The 11,272-nt window shown below is 47.5% G+C and overlaps 1 pseudogene; it reads left to right on the top strand.

The window, feature by feature from the left end:
• The first annotated feature begins 464 nt into the window (after positions 1 to 464).
• The window catches only part of LOC147117768 (uncharacterized), a 65,508-nt pseudogene continuing 54,700 nt past the window's right edge, over positions 465 to 11,272 (top strand).

Below are 11,272 nucleotides of genomic sequence, written 5' to 3'. Positions count from 1 at the left end.
GGCGAACTGCAATATGTTAGCTATGCTGCCTGCTCCAGCCTGGAAGTATCCACTGGTGAAAAAATGCAGGGCCGCAGTGAGCTTGAGGGCCACAGGCAGCACCGTCGCTGCCCTGCCCAGCCCCAGGCTGCAGGTCTGGTTCCAAGAGATGGCAGAGTTCTGTGTGTGATATCTTGAGACACAGCGGCCTCGATTTTAACTCAGCTGCGGGCTATTGGCGTGTTCCCCGAATTTCGTGTTTCCCACACGAATCTAAATGGATGTGGGAGATTGATGCAATTTTAACTCAATTGGCCAATTGATTTCCAACGTGTGGGAAGCCTTTGCAAATGGATTTCCCATGGCTGAAAGTCCCCTCCGATGACGTCATCATTGCTGCTGCATTTAAGGTCCACAGCTAGCCTTGCTTCTTCTGCAGACTGCCAAGCTTTCTCCATTTGATGGCACAGGAACCTGCAGGAGCAATGACCAGCGGGAGGCCAAGAGCAGCTCCTAAGTTTGACGAGGCAGCACTTCAGGCATTGGTGGATGGGGCTAGGGCCCACAGGGAGATCCTGTTCCCTTCATCAGGGAGGAAGAGGCCTCCCAGTCAGACCAAGGCTGTTCTGGACTTATTACATGCAGATAGCACCCTCTAGTGGTAGTTATTGTATAGCAGTGTTAGTGTATAGCATTAGGTCATTTGACCTTGTTCCTGTTTGACGCGGAAGTAGTATTCCAGGAAGAACCTGGCAGAGTTATGGAGAATCTCACATGAGGGATCCTCAATCCTGTGCCATCTCATCTTATATGCTAGGCAAGACGCAATGTCTGTGAGTATCTTTGTTTAATAATATGATAACAACCTTGTCAGTGTAGTATTTGACAATACTTTGTCTATAAGAAGTTATTAGTTGTTAGTTACCGAAGTTTAGCTCTAGTGCTATTTAGTATACAATTAGTCTATTCTGTTGTTATAAATGTTTATCTATATATATAAAATGGTCCGTCTGTCTTTCCGTCTTTCCGTCTGTCTGTTTGTCTTTCTGTCTGTCTGTCCGGCTATACAATCAAAAGTTATAGAGCGTACCTACACATATGTTATATCAAAAGAAAGCTTATCATTAGGGGACTCTAATAGGTGTATTTACTTTTTGGTCAGACAAAAATTGTTCCGACAGTATACAAAAAAGTTTCAAAAAATAGCAACATTCCGCTCATTAGCGTTGAGTGACGTGATGGTTGACCAAACGTACAGGGGATTAACCTGATGGTTGACCAATCGGTGCAGCATGGGGGGCGTTTCATTGCATGTGTGGGCGGGCCTAATCCTTCTGAGCTGAGTTGAGTAGCCGCCATCTTGATTCCTAACAATTTATTTTTCCCACTTTCTGTGTGTTTATTTTTCCCACTTTCTGTGTGTGTGGAGGGGAAATTGTTTTAAAAAAAAGTAAATTAATTTGTAAATACTTTTTCTAAGCTGATTAATTTTCCTACCTTTCACCCTCTTTTTATCCTCTTGACTCGCTACCTCCGCCGGGCACCGCAACCTTGGAGGCTTACCCCACCTGCAGGCCTCGAAGCCTCAGCCTCTCCTAGCCAGCCATGCCCGAGCTAGGCACCACCCGTCCCGCCCCGCGATTGCCACCATCTTGGTAAAGGCTGGCGGCGCGGGACTGAGCCGAGCGTAGCCATCGCCGCCATCTTAGTAAAGGCTGGTGGGGCGGGAGTCAGCGCGCGCGTCAATGTTGGCCCGGAGCACGACCTGAGCTAAGGTGAGTCCAGCTGGGCCTCACGCGCTAGGCCGCGCACCGGCCTGCCCTGAGGTGCTGATGCGCAGAGGGGGAGGGAGGGAGGGAGAGGAGAGGGGAGGGAGGGAGAGGAGAGGGGAGGGAGGGAGGGAGAGGAGAGGGGGGAGGGAGGGAGAGGAGAGGGGGGAGGGAGGGAGGGAGAGGAGAGTGGGGGAGGGAGGGAGGGAGAGGAGAGGGGGGAGGGAGGGAGAGGAGGGGGGCGGGAGGGAGAGGAGAGGGAGGGAGAGGAGGGGGGAGGGAGGGAGAGGAGAGGGGGGAGGAGGGAGGGAGAGGAGAGGGGGGAGGGAGGGAGGGAGAGGAGAGGAGAGGGAGAGGAGTGGGAGAGGGAGGGAGGGAGAGGAGAGGGGGAGGGAGGGAGAGAGCTAAGGTGAGTCTGGCTGGGCCTCACGCGCTAGGCCGCGCACCGGCCGGCCCTGAGGCACCGATCCGTGGAGGTGGAGGGAGGGAGAGGAGAGGAGGGTAGGGAGGGAGAGGAGAGGGGGGGCAGGGAGGGAGAGGAGACGGGAGGGGGGAGGGAGAGGAGAGGGGAGGGGGAGGGAGAGGAGAGGGGGGAGGGAGAAGAGGGGGGGAGGGAGGGAGAGGAGAGGGGGGGAGGGAGGGAGAGGAGAGGGGGGAGGGAGGGAGAGTGGGGGAGGGAGGGAGAGGAGGGGGGAGGGAAGGAGAGGAGAGGGAGGGAGGGAGAGGAGGGGGGAGGGAGGGAGAGGAGAGGGGAGGGAGGGAGAGGACAGGCGGGAGGGAGGGAGAGGAGAGAGGGAGGGAGAGGAGAGAGGGAGGGAGAGGAGAGGGGGAGGGAGAAGAGAAGGGGAGGGAGAGGAGAGGGGGAGGGAAGGAGAGGAGAGGGGGAGGGAGGGAGAGGAGAGGGGGAGGGAGAGGAGAGGGGGAGGGAGGGAGAGGAGAGGGGGAGGGAGAGGAGAGGGGGAGAGAGGGAGAGGAGGGGGGAGGGAGGGAGAGGAGACGGGGAGGGAGGGTGAGGAGAGGGGGAGGGAGGGAGAGGAGAGGGGGAGGGAGAGTGAGGAGAGGGGCAGGGAGGGAGAGGGGAGGGAGGGAAAGAGTGAGGGGGTAGGACAGGGAGGGAGAGCTCGCCTTCTTCCTTCCTTCCTTCCTTCGCAGGGGTCGATCGGGCCAGGCCTGAGGCGCTCCTTCCCCCCCTCTCTCTCCAGGCTAATCCCAAACTAAATCCAGCAGTCCCTCTCTCTCTCTTCCCCCCCCATCTCTCTCTTCTCCCCCCAGTCTCTCTCTTCTCCCCCAGTCTCTCTCTCTCTCTCTTCCAACAACAACATGCCCTCAAAAAATCCTCGGCACCGCCGGGCACTCCAGCTAGTCTATATATATAAAACGGTTGGTCTGTCTGTCTTTCTGTCTTTCTGTCTGTTTGTCTTTCTGTCTGTCTGCCTGTCCGGCTATACAATCAAAAGTTATAGAGCGTACCTACACATCTGTTCTATCAAAAGAAAGTTTATCATTAGGGGACTCTAATAGGCATATTTACCTTTTGGTCAGACAAAAATTGTTTGGACAGTATACAAAAAAGGTTCAAAAAACGGCAACATTTCTAGCTGCTCCACATATGCTCCGAAAGTCTCCCGGTCATGATGGAACTCACCCAAGCATCCTATTATTCCCATAGGTGCGGCCATCTGGACTCTGGCAACGTCAACAGTTCAGCCACGTGTGCTCGAAATTTACCTTGGATTTTTAAGTTTTTCTGCAAAACGAAGAACCTCTAACAGTCCCTCCTTCGGTTGGCAGGATTATCCTCCAACAAAAATTTCAGCAAGGGAATCTGCAATCTCATCCTCATCGCAAATTCCGTGGTATCTTGAGACACAGCATACACATGGCTCCTGGTAAGAACTGTACTGCACATGGCTTTATTATTATTTACATCAGTAGTGCACCAGGTGGCTCTATTACACTGTGACCATGTCCTTGGTGAAGCGGAGCCTCTGAATACACTGTTCCTGGCTTAGGTGCAGGTAGGAGAAGCGCTCCGTGAAGACCCTAAGTGGGTAAGGCCTCCTGCTGTGAGACCTCCTCCTCCTCTTCCCTCTGTGAGCAGCTTGTCTTTACTGCCTCTGCTCCAACTCCCTGTCATGATGCAGCACGAGGAGGACTGCAAGCCGATCCCCCATGACTAGGAGCAAGTGGTGTAGTCAGAGGTCTTCCAGTAGGAGCCAACATCTTCCCAATGTCCAGCAGCTCTTCCTGCACACTTTACCAACTTTATAAATGTCTTCCAGCAAGCCATTATTGATATAAACTCTGCAAGAGCCAGTACAAGTGAAAAAATCAACTTATCTGCAAGTTCGATGTATCCCTTTAAATAGCGCTGGTGGAGGTGTCCTTCATGCAGCTGAATGCACGTTAGTTGTGCGTGTTTAGGAGAAGGCGGTGATTGGAACAGTGACGTCCAAAATTTCAGGCCGCGCATCAAATCAGCGTTACACGCTGACTGAGATCACGATCTGCCTACTCTGAATACCGCCCACGCTGTCACCCTCCTCAAAATGATGACCAACGAGGGCTGTGCCGGAAGTGGGCTGAAGTGAGACGGCCGCCATTTTTTGCTTCAAACCAGCCATAACAACCAGCGCTAAGGTGCCGAATTTCGCGGCCAAGGTCTTTTGTTCTTTTATATTAAATGCATTATAAAAAGGGGAGGATGTATAGGTCAGCAAGGATAGGGGTTATGGGCGAGCGGAACTTAGTGTGGGATAGGGTGCAGGCAGCTGAATTCTGGATGAGTTGGAGTTCAGGAAGAGTGAAAGGTGGGAGGTCAGCACGGAGGATGTTGAAAAAATTGAGTTAGAAAAGACAAAGGCACCGGATGTGGGGATAAATGAGAGGTGTGGCGAAGGCAGGCGATGTCAGCCATTATTCGCCATGTTACCTGGGGTATGTTCATTCTAAGAATCAGATGGATTGGAAGTGATGGATTTCAACCTTGAACAATTTCATATTACAAAAACACCCCTTTCCTTTCTTGCATATTAAGTTCTAAACTAATGTTCTAAACTAATGTTCTAAACTAACTAATTTCCTTGAAATTGCTGAATCGCGTCATGATAAAATTTGAGGAAAGTACAGAACCTTGCTTGGCTGGCCAGTAAATCCATCCACTTGATTCTTGTTAAAAAGAACCGCAAACCCATTCCATGAAAAATGTTGAAAGAACGCCATGTATTGTGGTGAATGTTGTGCCATTTGTAAAAGAAATTTGGAAAGCATACAAGGGACATGTTTTAATGGCCTGACGAAAACAGCTAAAAAACTGCTGCCAACTGTTAGATCCTTGAATTTGGATCTTAATCCTGCAGAGTGAAAGGTTATTCTTTGCTATGCACCTAGGGTCAGGAGGAACAGCTGCAGCCCTGATAAGGTCTGAAGCCATTTTGTTGTTGCTTGCTTGCTCAATATTTTTACTATTCACATCTGAATGTGTATGCTATAAGGAGACCCATGTTATGTTCATTAATAAATAGACATTCTTATTATGAACACAGCTAGCTTTTGCTAGCTACTTTTATTGAGCACATGTGGACTTGTACAGCATCTTGTAGAGGCTTCCATCTTGATTGCTGCCTTGTGGGTAGCCTAGTGCCTCATGGGTAATGTAGTCTTAATATATCTACAGCTGGGTAGTGTAGTCTTATACATACAGCTATATACAGCTCTACGGCTCCACCTAGTGTCCACTATAGAATGACATGTTATTGATCACTACAACCCCCTTTCTCCGAGGTTCAACAAAATCAATATCAATCAACTTTCAAGAAAACAACAAAGACAATATCAGCAACACTTCTGTTAGTGCTCTATAAAATAAACATTTTCAAAACAGTCAACACATTTTCAAAGCTTTACATTTTACTCAAAGATTAAGTCTATCAGGCTCTTTTACTTCACGTGTGGATCTTCTCAACACGGGTAAGTCTGATGTGTCTTCATGAGATTGTTCTGGCGGTGAATGACAAGATGCAGTTGCGGCATTGTCATCAATCTGCTCTTGTATAGGTCAAGGTCTCCTTGCGATCTTTGCTTGGAGAGGGTTTCAGTGTTTCCTTCACTCTTCATGCCATAACTCTCAATGTAGTCAATGCACTCTCGAAAAACTGCTGGCAGCTGGATCCCATCATACAGCAGAGTCCTCTCAGCAGCCTCGGCTAATTGAACACCAAAGATTGGCCTGAGGGAAGAAGGAGTATCCACCGGAACTGCTTCCTGCTCTGGTGCAGGCTTCTTCTTTTTCTTTTTCTCTTTCCACTGCTTAACAACATCTGCTGCGGTTATATCTTTGGACTTTTTCTCCTTGTGTTTTTCCTCTTTGTGCTTTTCTTCCTTTGGCTTCTCTTTGACCTTGAAGTCTTTTTCTTTCTTCTTGGAGAAACTAGGCTTTTTGAAGACATGGATACCCTTTGGCCTTTTCATCCTTGATGGGCTCTCTGCTTCATCACCTGAGTCATCTGGTCTGCTTATGGCACAGTTTATACGGTAGACTCACTTGACCAGTTCTAAGTCTTCACAAGCTTTGTCACCTAGTATCGAATCAAATCTTTCAGCCACAACAGAAAACATGAGATGATGCACTTTGTCTTTGACTGTCACTTTAAGTCTGCATACACCTAAGCTATCTATTTTCTGTCCATTATAGTCCTTCAGTAGTACTGACTTTTTCTGTATTTTGGGCTTTTCTTTCATATTGTTAATGTCACTCATACTGATTAAGTTTGCTTTTGCCCCAGTGTCCAGTTTCAATGTAACTAATGCTCCATTTATCTGCAGTGGGATCATCCATTTGTCCTCTTTTACTGCATTAACTTTATGTTCAGCATTGTCTATTTCTGAGGGCTGCACATTTTCTGTATCTTTTTTGATATCGTCACATGACACCATTCCTACAAAAAATGTCTCACTTAAATCAGAGTCCTCAATCACATTAACTCGTTGCCCTTTCGTCGTTTTTACTTTTGAAAAGCATTGTTTGGCAAAGTGATTCTTTCCATTACACTTTGTGCACATTTTTCCAAATTCTGGGCATTGTCTTGACTGGTGTTTGTAACCACAGCGTTTACAATTAAAAATGCCTTCCTCCGATTGCTTTGCATTTCTGTCCTGCCCATGTTTCTTCCCTTTGTAGGACACAGCACCAACAGCAGCACTTACTACAATCGCATCATTATTGATTTCACTGAAAGTCTTCGCATGCTTTCGAGCTAGCTCACTGGCTTGGCAAATTTTCACTGCTTTTTCCAAATTTAGTTCGGTTTCTCTCAACAGACGTTCCCTGACTTTTTTATCATGAATACCAAACACAATCTGGTCACGAATCATGGATGCTTTGAGCTCAGAGAAATTACATGTCTGTGCTTTCAGTTTCAGATCAGTTATAAAGCTATCAAAAGTCTCATTTTGTTGCTGTGTCCGAGAACGGAAGATGTATCTTTCATACGTCTCATTCTTTTTGGGAGAGCAATGTGCATCAAATTTTTTTAGCACATCTTCTAATTTTTCTCTGTTCTCCACTGGATTAAATACAAATGTATTAAATACCTCTATCGCCTGTGGGCCTGCAACTGTAAGCAGCAACGCTATCTTCCTTGCGTCTGGCTTCGTACCGAATCCGATGGCTGCAATGTAGAGTTCGAATTGCTGTTTAAAAGTCTGCCAATTGTAGTCGATTTTTTCTGTGAGATTCAAACGCTCTGGTGGCTTCAAATTCTCCATGTTGCTTTTCACAATTTTCACACTGTTATGTTCATTAATAAATAGACATTCTTATTATGAACACAGCTAGCTTTTGCTAGCTACTTTTATTGAGCACATGTGGACTTGTACAGCATCTTGTAGAGGCTTCCATCTTGACTGCTGCCTTGTGGGTAGCCTAGTGCCTCATGGGTAATGTAGTCTTAATATATCTACAGCTGGGTAGTGTATTCTTATACATACAGCTATATACAGCTCTACGGCTCCACCTAGTGTCCACTATAGAATGACATGTTATTGATCACTACAACCCACAAATTTAGAAGTGGGACCAATGCCTGTGCAGATTGGGCACAAGCTGTCCCACAGCTAAAGTGGTGTGCTATGCACCCATTTTATGCCCGAAATGCAGGCACAACACATATTAATTTCTACCCCTGTGTGTCTGCACTTCAGGGTCACTCAGCCTCGTAGCTAAAGCTTGGAACCTCGGGAAGTAGAAATGCCCTATCCAGTGATCCTACACATCCCGCAATGTAACTTTGAAATTCCCTGGCAACTTTGTCAAAGGCTTTTCTATCCTGCTCCAGTGCTCCTGATACTGAGTCAGCACTGTACCAATTTTGCAACCTTTCCTTACGTAATTTTTCAGGAATCTTCCTCCTTTTGTAAACGATTCCATCTCGTTTTGTTAACTCTACCAGACTGTTACAGTTTATTTAACACCACAGGTCATACTTTGGAAAGCGAGTCATAGAATCATAGAATGGTTACAGCACGGAAGAAGGCCATTTGGCCTGTCGAGCCCATGCCAGCTCTCAGCTAGTCCCACTCCCCAGCCCTTTCCCCGTAGCCCTGCAAATTTTTTTCCTTCAGATACTTATCCAACTCCCTCTATCCAAGTCATTCTCTGTATCGCAAAGGACTAGCAAAGGTTTAACATACAGAGCAGTTCACTGCTTGTAGTCCACTTCAGTCCTAACTGGTCCAGCTGTAGGTGCTGCTTATGTTCTTATGAATCCCCAAGGAATTTCAGCACCACGGTTTGCACAAATCAGGAACTGTTAAAAGTTGTGTTTGTTTGTGAAAGATTTAATCAGCACATGCAGCTGAACCATATAAACAAGATGGGGGAGAAATTGGGTATATAGCGCCACCTGTTAGCGCCTAAAGAGGGCAGTCAGTGGCTGTAGCGCCACTGGCCGCGCCTCCCGCGATATTCAGCGGGGGCGCTAATGGTGGCGTTAGCCTGTTGCGCTGCGCCGCCACCGATGATGTCATCGGTGTGCACAGCGCCCCATTAGCGCCCCAATCGCGATATTTGGTAGCGAACGCCGCTGTAGCTACCCGCGCCCGGTTCGAGGGGCCTTGCTGTGCCGGCAGTGGCGCAAGTTAAGGTGGAGTTGCGGGGTGCCGCCTTTTTCGGCGGCCGCCTGCCAGCACCTCCGTCCCCGGCCTCCTGACCCCCCCCCCACGGCATTGCCGGCTGTTTCCCAAGAGCCCGGCACTTCTCCTCGGTGCCGGGCTCTTTTGCCGGCACTCGCGATCGGGGATCGCGCTGTTGCAGGCCCCTCCCCCTTAACAATGGGAGGAAGGCCTGCAGTACTGCAGCGTGCCGTGCCGCAGCGTGTGGTGCTGTGGCACATTGCGCTGCGATATTCAGTTTCAGCGCCCTAAGAGGGACGCGGAACGCCTCGAGCCTCGCCCCGTCTCCCTCTAGGGGCGCTGAAACTGAATTTCTGACGTTCGTTAATGCTCCGAATGCTCCGCAAAAATCAGCGCCCAGGCGAACTTGGCACCACTTTGGCGCCTCAACCCAATTTCTAGGCCGATAGCTTTGGGGTGCCACAGGGGAAAGCATGGCTTGTCTTCTGCTTTTATTGTCTGAGTATTATCTACGAGAAATGCTTGTGTAAGGAAATAAGTGACTAGGAAGACATCAAGCATAAGTGATTAAAGTATAACTTTAGTGGCTAGTGTAATAATAAACATAAGCAGAGGAGGCCATTAACTATAGTATAGAAAGATAATAAAACTACTCTTCAAGGGATTCGAGAACAGTTAAGTCAGAAAAACTTGTCTGAGAAAAGTATCTTTGAAGTAAACTACAACTGTTTATGTGAATAGACTGTCTTCAAAGGATTCAGGAACAGATACATCATGAGGTCTTATCTGTGACATGTACCTTTGATGCAGGCAAAATAAGGTGTATAAAGGGGCATGGTTTTCAACAGTTCTTTGGAGGGTTCAAAAGATAGAACCATAAATCGAAAACCACTCTCGGTGTACAGTTCAGATCGATCACCTACGCTGGATATCAATAACGTCTGTTCTGTATATTCCACCATCCAGTGTCTCGTGCTTACTTGAAGCACGTTATTGTGAACCTTAGAGGGATAGAGGTTGACATAGAAACATAGAAACATAGAAGATAGGAGCAGGAGTAGGCCATTCGGCCCCTCGAGCCTGCTCTGCCATTCAATGAGATCATGGCTGATCATCCAAATTCAGTACCCTGTCCCTGCCTTCTTCCTATATCCCTTGATCCCTTTAGCCTTAAGATATATATCTAACTCCTTCTTGAATATGTTTAATGAATTGGCCTCAACTGCCTTCTGTGGTAGAGAATTCCACAGGTTCACCACTCTATGGGTGAAGAAATTCCTCCTCATCTCTGTCCTAACTGGCTTACCCCTTATCCTTAGACTGTGACCCCTGGTTCTGGACTCCCCCGCCATCGGGAACATCCTTCCTGCATCTAGTCTGTCTAGTCCTGTTAGAATTTTATAAGTTTCAATGAGATCCCCTCTCATTCTTCTAAACTCCAGCGAGTACAAGCCCAATCGACCCAATCTCTCCTCATACGTCATTCCTGCCATCCCAGGTATCAGTCTGGTGAATCTTCGCTGCACTCCCTCCATGGCAAGAACATCCTTCCTCAGATAAGGTGATCAAAACTGCACACAATACTCAAGGTGTGGTCTCACCAAGACCCTGCAGCAAGACATCCTTGTTCCTGTACTCAAAACCTCTCGCTACGAAGGCCAACATACCATTTGCCTTCTTAACCGCCTGCTGCACCTGCATGCTTACCTTCAGCGACTGGTGCACAAGGACACCCAGGTCTCGTTGCACTTCCACTTCTCCCAATCTATTGCCATTCAGATAATAATCTGCCTTCCTGTTTTTGCCACAAAAGTGGATAACCTCGCATTTATCCACATTATACTGCATCTGCCATGCATCTGCCCAATCACCCAACCTGTCCAAATCATACTGGAGTTTCTCGGCATCCTCCTCACAGCACACATGCCCACCCAGCTTTGTGTCATCTGCAAACTTGGAGATATTACATCTAGTTCCCTCGTCTAGATCATTTATATATATTGTGAATAGCTGGGGTCCTAGGTGTTGTGTCTGTGTATAATAAGACACAGACTGCAAGAGAAATGGTATAACAGGTGTTTATTCAACGTGGCTCACAGTGGAACTGATCTGTACAGATAACTACTCAGGGCTATATACAGGTGTGGTCACTGCCGGTACGCAGTATACATGAGCTGTAAAAGACAACATGTCACAAGCTGAGGACTGTTTAAAATTAATACTGAATGTACCCAACGATGTTCAACGACTTTAAATTAATATTGTTTAAACTAATATTGTATGTACCCAACGAAGGTCAAAATTGTTTGACACCTGCAGAATGTTGGAAAACTGTACTTTTTGTTATGTAAGCTTTGGCAATATGGTTCCCTGTAAACTTTCATGCCAATAAA

This window comes from Somniosus microcephalus, chromosome 5 (assembly GCF_052327205.1).
Source record: "Somniosus microcephalus isolate GS21.2 chromosome 5, FLI_Smic_1.0, whole genome shotgun sequence".
In the NCBI taxonomy this organism is placed as follows: Eukaryota; Metazoa; Chordata; class Chondrichthyes; order Squaliformes; family Somniosidae; genus Somniosus; species Somniosus microcephalus.
Note: the sequence above shows the minus strand (reverse complement) of the source record. Positions and strands in the feature narration are given on the sequence as shown.